We start from the raw sequence: 8,810 nt of genomic DNA, 5'->3' as shown, positions 1-8,810 counted from the left end.
ATATTTTATACATGACAGTATAGCTTGTTTTGTGTGTGATTATTTTTTAACTAAAACTAGTCAAAAAGAAATAAAAATCCATTGGGCAAAACTATATTCTCCCCTCTTTTGGACAGTATTGAGTGACTAGTTGACTTTCAATAAACCTGAAATTGTAATAGCCAAAATTAACAAGGAAAATCTGAACTGCTACTCTCCTCAGCCTCAGGGCCAACCTTCTTTAGCATCCACCAGGCTAAACCCAGGTTGTTTGTAGGACCCCATTCTCTGCAATCCCTGCCATCCCCAGTCCCTGCCCATGTCTCAACAGGTATGTCAGCCTATTGCCACATCTAGCCCTCCCTGAACTCTTCAAGTGTTTTCATTAAATCTCTTTTTACAATGAAAAAATATGCATAGTCAAATAAAATAATTTTTTTCTGTCAAGTCGAAAATTATGCATTTGTTCCTGCCCATTGAGTAGAGGGCAGTTCACTGTTACTAGGCCCTCAGGCTCTAAACCTAGGAGTCTTCGTGGAATCCTCACTATCTCCCACAGCTCATATTCAGAGTCCTGTCACTCCTACCTTTTCAATATCTCTTCAATATACCCCCTTCCCTCCTCTGATATTGCTACCCCTCACCCCTCCCCCGGTGTAGTATCTCATCACCTCATGCGCCGACTACTACAGTAACTGCTGGTGGGTCTGCCTGCCTCAAGTCTTTTCCCACTCCAGTTCATCCTTCACTGAGCCCCTAAAATAGTTTGGCTAAAATTTAGATCTGATCTTGTTGGTTCCATATTGAACATTCACAAGTGACTTCCTATTGTCTCCCACAGCAAATACAAACTGCCTTTTGACTTTCAAAGCCTTTCGTAACTCAGGCTTTCTATACTTCCAGATGGGCCATGAATATGACTCTCCATCTCTCAGTTCCCAGAATTTTCTTTGGTCTGAAATATTCTTCCTCCTGGGCTCAGATTACTCTTGGCTTCCTTTACCACCCAGCAAAGTCCCATTTTCAAGAGTAAGCTTTCCTCAACCTTTCTAGACCTTGATTCATGTACATCTGTTTGTTTGTTGTCTTCCCCATAGATTGGAAGTTCTTTAAATGAAGGGGTTGTCTTTTACCGCTTTTTGTAGATCCTGGTGTAATGGAAAGGGTTACATGCTATAGAGACTTTAAATTTGATCAGTTTGAATCTGTCCCACAATGATACACATTCTCTCTTTTAAGTCTTTAAATCAGAATTTTAATGTTTAATATATTTATAACACAAGATTATACACACTTACATATATTTAAAACATCAGCATAGATAAAGGTGAGAGAAGAGATAAAAGAGAAAAAATAATCACCCAACCAAGGAAGCTCCAACAAACCTGGAAATCTGACTAGGGAAGTCCAGAGATGTCACAACACAGCCTCCAGGGTCTCGATGGGGAAAGTCCCCTCGGCAGAGCATCCTCTCTGAAGGGATGGACTTCCAAAGCCCACTTTCCCAAAACCTTTATGGTGTTCAAACAAAAGTGGTGCAGATCCAAGGGTTTACAGGACTGAACTTATTGATCAATGAATGGGCTCTCCACCAAACTCAATGATCCTGTAATTTTGGTCAAAACACCCTCAGATTCTGAGTACAATCACTTTCTCCAGGTGTCTTGTGGTAAACACCTAGGGATTGGTCAAGTCCCCAGGTGTGGACCCCAAACATGTTCACTAGGAATGTTCCCCAGCACTCCCTGCCCAAGAACGTGTCTTGATCAATTATGCTTCAATGCAGTATGCCCAGAACATATCTTGATTAAACATGCCCTGGTTCACTGGGCTTGGGAAGTTCCTTATCCTTGGACCATGACAGCTGACAGGGAAGATCTCATTTTAACCCTTCACCCTTCATTCAGCCTCTAGATCTGACCTATCTTTGGATTAGGTACACAACATCTTAAGTGAGAGATCACACACACTCCCTCACCATAAGAGACACAACATCTTAAGTGAGAGACCACAAGCACTTCCTCACAACGAGGTACAAATCAACTCACACGGGGAACCAGAAACATTCCACAAAGAGAGGAAATACAATACAATGGACTCACTTGGAATAAGAAAAATCTTGTAGTCTAGAAGAGATAAATTAAGTTAAATAGCTTAATAAATACATTTCACAAAAATAACAATATTAATATAAATACAATGATTTGAAGAATAGAATAAAAATATTTTTGTAGACTATCTCATATAGTTCAATTGTTGCCTAGTATCCTTCATCTAAGAGGCAGCTTCACATCACTGATGTATATTAGAGTTGTTGATGTATACATAACAGGAAGTATTAATCACCATGCATACCCCACCCTCTGCTGCAAGTAAATAATCTAATGCAATTCTGTTATCAAGAACAGCATTTGCCAATGAGTCCACAGACTCTTGAAGGTTTTATAACCCTTCAGCAACTTTATTAGCTATCAACTTAACTGTCATGGTAATGCTGGTCAATATCTCTTGGTCAATATAGCCTGCCCAAGATATCAAAAAGGATACTGTCTTTCAAATCCACCAAAGAAAATTATCCCAGGATCCTCTCTGAGATATATGATGTAATGGGAGGAGCATATTAGTATGATTGTACATTTGAATGCCTGGATTAAGTACTCCTGATGCACATTGTCCATAACTCTGACATGGATTAAGCAATGAAAGGCTGTCAGGTGGTCATTACACCCAAATGAGTCATATTCTTATTTTCGATAATTTCCCATACAACCTGGGGAGGATTGTACCTTCCACATGGGAAAATAGATCACAAGGTAGTATTCATTAAATGCTCTATCAAGTGATTCCATTCATTTGTAGGATTACAGCCTGGGGTTGGGTAGGGTTTAAGGTCTACCTTCAAAGGTTGTTGTAAAGTTCCCCAGTAAAGGGGAGGATCTTTTGGCCACACTGCCTTGTTGGCATTTTGAAAGCTTTGGCCAGAGTATAATGTAGTAGCACTGGGGCACCAGGAGCAACAATTTGCAGACACATGCATGTACACTTTATTCACCTGAAACAAGGTAGGACGTTGAGAACAATTATTACATATTTGGCTATATGAGTAAAATTGGGGGAGAAATCTCTAAGGTTATCAAAATTAAAACATGAATAAGTAAAGGGGCCGATTTGGGCTTTTCCCTCACATGGATAGCAGTACAGTCCAAAATACTGTGTCTAAGTATATGGCACATTATAGAAAGGCAAGCCAGTGGGGAACCAATCAATGGTGGAGATACATATGTAAGCCAAGGGTAGGGTTGAGGCATCTGCTCTGCAGTATTGTTAAGTCCATGTCTGGTTGGGGGTCTCCGCCGTGTCTGAGGATGTTCTTGGCAGACCCAGCATCCATGAGGTCCAGTGTTTGCCACCACTTTTCCTAGTCACACCAAAGAGTTCTGTTTCCAATGTGCACATTTTCCTTCCAAAAGTACTAAACAGACTGCAAGACACTATTAATACAAGAACAGTTGGGTTAGAGGACATTGATGAATTTTGTCATCCTGTGTAAAAACTACTACCACTGTGCCATCTTTTCCTTCTGCTATTATTTCAGCAGCAAGGGAAACATCAGCAGAGTGTCTCTTGACTCATACCTTGGATCCTACTTTTAAAGCAGTGCTGTCAAAACCATCACTTCAAGTGCTAACTGAAGGTGGTACTGTCATCTCTTCCCACTGTTCTTTATAGTAGGGGGAACTCACCAACTGAACTATTTGAGAGTCCCTAGAGCACACTAATGTTTCTGGACCAAGGTTTTGTAAAATTCTTTAATCTCTCCTACATAATCTGAATCTATTACTCCTCCCAATGCATGTGTCCCCTCTACAGTCAGACTGGCTCCGAGCAAAGTGTCCAAAATGACTAGGTAGAATTATTATTCCCAATTCCTGTAGGGACAATTCCTATTTTTCCCAATTGGCAAGTCTACAGTAGCCATAGTATGTAATCATAACCAGCAGGGCCTGCAGTCCCTAAGAAGGGTGATCTTGCATGTGGATTGTAAGCCCACTATTGTAATGTTGTGCTCTTCAGTCCCTACATTCTTATCTGAATATTAGGGTTCATTATTCACCCTAATGTGGTCAAATGCATCTTTAAGAGTTGGTTATATTTCTCTTTCATCACACCCAATTTGGATCAAGGTACAACATGGAAACAAAGTAAAGACTGACAGAGTGCATTCTGTGGGGAGGAGGGGGGAGGGAAGCAAGATTGGGGGGAAAAATGTAAAACTCAAATAATATCTTTAATAAAAAATAAATTTAAATTAAAAAAAGATTTGGTTATTGAGTTCTTGTAGGGCCTCAGATTAATTCTGTGCAATGAGCATCGGAATTATCACCTATATTTCTAAGTTTGTCTTTTAATAACCCATTCATTCTTTCTATTAATCCTGCTGCCTGAGCATAAGAAGGTATATGATATATCCATTACATATTATAAGTACAGTATTGTTCAATCTCTTTTCCCTTAGAATGTGAACCATTATAACTTTGTATCTGTAAGGGGGGTCCATAGTAGAAGGTAATGATATCTATAATTCTACAACCATTCTTTTGTGTAGCATTCCTATGATGACAGGCCACTAGCATTACAAAGTTAAGTATTCACACAGGTGCACATGTATCTACATCCTCCATCAGAGGGGAGAGGACCTTGATAATGTATTTGCCAAATCTCAGCAGGTAATTTTCCTCGGGCCAGTTCACCTTTAATGGTGTGAAGGATGGATCACTTCTTTTCCATCTGACAAATAGAGCATTCAGTTTAAATATGTTTCAAATGAGATCAAAAGATAAATTTCCCAATCTACTTCCCACCTATAAAAGGCTTGAACTGAGGTGTCCCACTTATTTTTGCACCAATTGTGCTAGGGTGTAATCTTCACTGTACTGTTGTTGTTGAAGTACAGCTATTTTTGCTAGTTGATGCACATGGGCATTATGATCACATTCTGATGTGCCCGCAGTGGTGTGAGCATCTACATGAAAAACTGAGATGTTAGTAACATTGTGACCATTCCCATATATCTTGCCACAATTCTTTTCCCCAGATACCTTTCCCATGAATTTGCCAGTTATTTCTCTTCCATATGGGTAACCATGTAGTCAAACCATTAGCTACTGCCCATGAATCAGTAAAAATATGACATTCTTTCCCTTGTTCAGTTTTAATAGCTGCATGAAGCACTATTAATTCTGCCAGTTGACTGCTTCCTTCCTGTCCAATATTTTCCAAAGTCACTGAAGGGGTAGGATTATATGCTACCACTTTCCAACATCTCACTTGGCCTACATACTTAGTTGACTTGTCTGTAAACTAGGCTTGTTTCTTTTCTTCTTTCCTCAAGCAGTTATAGCCGTCTCCCCATTTTACTAATGAATTTGGAATTGTTTTGGCTGGTGGCACCACATTTTGAGCCACTAACATATCAGAAATCTTTTCATATAGTGGAGAAATTCCTTACTTACTTGTCCTATTTTGAATTTATCACTTCCACTAAATAACATTGGCTTCCTGAGCATGTCCAATTTTACATGAGGCAGGTGTACTCATTATCCACTGTATCATAGGAATTTTTGACTGCAAAATCACTTCATGCCCCATGATCAGTTGTTCTGGCTCAACCAGTTCTCAATAGGCAGCTAAGAGCTGCTGTTCAAAGGGAGAATAATTTTCCCCTGCCTGCAGTAGTGTTCGTGAGAAGAAGCCAAGGGGCTCATTTTTCCCTTATTGTTTTTGTCACAAGCTGCAGTCTGCATAACCTTCTGGAGTGGAGACCTGCAATTCCATGGGCCCCTCCCCTATAGGCCATAAATCAAGGGCAGTTTGTATGCTGATTTGGCTTCTTCAAAAGTCTTTTCTTCCTCTTGTCCCCAACTCAACTCATATTTCTTCCTAGTAACCTGCTAGAATGAATTAATATTTGGCCTAGATAGGGGATAGGAGCTCTCCAATACCCAAGTAATCCCAAAAGTTTTGTACCTCAGTCTTATTCATGGTGGGGTATGAAATCCAGGATTTTCTGCTTAGCTTTGGGGAGTATTTCTCTATGTCCCTTATTCCCCTATATTCCTAAAAATTTATTGCTGGGGCAGGACCTTGTACCTTGTTTAGTTTAATTTCTCATCCTTTATCTTTCATATGTTCTATTACCATTTATAACTGATCCATTCCCTGTATTAAAATATCATCAATGTAGTGAATTATTTGTTCATCAGCTTTTAATTCATCTAAATGGTCTGCCACTACCATATGGCAAATCGTTGGACTATGTATATAGCACTGTGCCAGTCGGGTGAATGTATTTTGTCTTCCCTGCCAGGTAAAAAAGCAAATGGATTCCACTGGGAGGGGTCTATGGGGATTGTGAAAAAATCATTAGCTAAATCTATCACTGCATACCAATGCCTCAGATACTTGTGTATATGTTCCATTAGAGTAATAGAGTCAGGAACCAGGAACAGCATCAAGAAGTAGCAACCTTATTTAATTATCTGTAATCTACTGTCATCCTCCAAGTCCCATCAGATTTTCTTACAGAACACACAGCATTATTCCATACATTGGTGATAGGGGTTAGCACTCCTGCCTCCACATATTCTTTGATAGTGGCAGTAATCTCCTCTTGTCCTCCAGGTATTCTACATTATTTTAAAGATATAGTTCTAGAGGGGGATGGCAATTTAACTGGAGGCATTTTTACTTTTCCTACTAACAAAGCCTTGATAATTAAAGCACAGACTGCAACCTGATAACATCCATCAGGTAACTGCAAAAATCATTCATCTTAATATATCAATCTCAATTACATACTGAGGAATGGGTAAACTCCCTACTGTATATTCCCTCAAGGTAACTGTCCAATCTTAATTGGCAACATTATTTGTCTGGCAAGTATCTCTTTTCCTCCTAATTCTGTGATAATCAGTTTTCCCATGTTTAAATTTATTAGGATTCCAATATATTAAAGAGGGCTCTGCTCCAGTGTCAATTAATGCTATAGCCACAGCAATGGAACCATTTTTTTCAATAGAGTAATAGTGATATGGGGTCTGCAATCTCTTTTCCTTATTATCCTCATTTGCACTGGAGATTGGTCTTTTTCCTAATCTTCTTTCAAGTGATCAAGGACAGGATAAAGCTAGGCATTTACCTCAGCTCTTTCACTTGGGAATTCACTTCTTCTCTTTATTTATCTTTCTTAATTCACCAGTGGGTTGCTCACCTATTTTTGCTCACTCCACTCTGGCCCTAAGTAAGGCATTAAACAAATGTTTTTGGGACAACTTTTCTATCTTGGCACATCCTCCTTTATTTCTTTTTCTTTCCCAATTTGCTGTCTTATCCCTAAAGGATGGTGTCACCCATTCTCCCAAGTCTCCTAACTGTGAAATTTTCTCTAATACTTCATTCAGAGGTTTTCCAGATTCTCCTAATAACAAAGTCATCATCAGATGTTTATAAGCTGGAGGGACAGTGTTTACCAATGTATTTCGATGGAGGGCCCCCAACATGTTAAATAGTAGGTGTATGCATTCCCCCAATGTTATTACCATTTTCATTACTTCCTCTTTTAATTTCTGAATCTCATCTTTTGAGAAAAACCAAGGTTGGTCCCCTCGGGGGCACATAGAATCTGTCAGCTATTGTTCCTTACAACCCTCAGCTACCAAAGCTAACAAATTAGTATTTTCAGCACCTGCCTGGTGGCTAGTCAGCATCCCATGTTCAGGCATGGGATGCTGCACAAATGAATTATTGTTTATTCCCATAAAATTTATGCAATCGATGGAGTCAACACACATACTCCCAACCCCTCTGTCACTAATTCTAATCACCCAGGATAGCTGAGGTTCCCCTGGCTTCTGCTAATATTTGTAATTTCCTGTTGAGTAAAATCCTCAGTAATAGTTTTTAAAATTCTGTTCCCTTCCTGATCTTCTTCCTTCTTTCTTCTAATGATCCTTGCCTCATTTTCTTCCTCAGGGACTTTTTTATTGGGCTCCTCCCATGCCTTATCTTCTATCTCATCCCCATTTAATTCATTCATTAATCCATTCCTTTTGTCAGGGTCTCAATATGGCATGGCTGAGGCTACAACCGCATAAACTTTCCATTTCTTCACTTTCCCGTTTCATTTTTTGTACATATACTGGGCAACTCAAACTTCAGCTTTTTCAATCACTCCCTGAAAATTTCTAACTTGATCTCCTAAGATGAAAGTCTGATACTGCAACATTCAAAATTGGCTCTGAACTGCCTTCTGTGGGCGGTGGGGGGAGGGAAGTAAGATTAGGGGGAAAATTGTAAAACTCAAAATAAACAAAATCTTTAATTAAAAAACAAAGAAAAAATTTGCTCTGTAATTCTATTAACTCTTTCTCCAAAGCTACTTTATCCTCCCACACTTTGTCCTGGTTCTCAGACATTTTCTTATAGGCAGTAAATAAAGCCCAACCTCTACTACTTACCCTACTTATCTCTTTCCCTTTTTCAGTGGGGATATCTTCCAAACACTTGATGCCTTTTTGCAGTTCAGCCTATCTTAAATGTTTCCCCTATCTTCACATGGATCTGTGTTTTTAGCCTATTTCTTTGCTAATGAGGTTTAGGGGAGATCCTCCCACAGGAGAATCTCTGGCTCTTTTCTTTTAATCTCTTCTGACTTTTTCCTAGAACTGCATTGTGGTACAGATCCTGTTTGTGATGCCAATTGGAATGGAAAGGGTTATATGTGCTGTACAGACTTTTTTTAGATTTCTGCAAGGCAAATGGGGTTAAGTGGC

The 8,810-nt window shown here is 39.3% G+C and overlaps 1 long non-coding RNA gene across 1 annotated transcript in view; it reads right to left on the bottom strand.

Annotated features, from left to right (window-relative positions):
• Positions 1-1,274: 1,274 nt before the first annotated feature.
• The window catches only part of LOC141497542 (uncharacterized), a 48,198-nt gene continuing 40,662 nt past the window's right edge, over positions 1,275-8,810 (bottom strand). Inside the window, exon 3 of the long non-coding RNA XR_012471351.1 lies at positions 1,275-3,470. This is a non-coding gene — a long non-coding RNA (uncharacterized LOC141497542). The remainder of the gene's footprint in view (positions 3,471-8,810) is intronic.

The sequence above is a fragment of the Macrotis lagotis genome, chromosome X, assembly GCF_037893015.1.
Source record: "Macrotis lagotis isolate mMagLag1 chromosome X, bilby.v1.9.chrom.fasta, whole genome shotgun sequence".
Classification (NCBI taxonomy): domain Eukaryota; kingdom Metazoa; phylum Chordata; class Mammalia; order Peramelemorphia; family Peramelidae; genus Macrotis; species Macrotis lagotis.
This window is presented reverse-complemented; position numbering and strand designations above follow the sequence as displayed.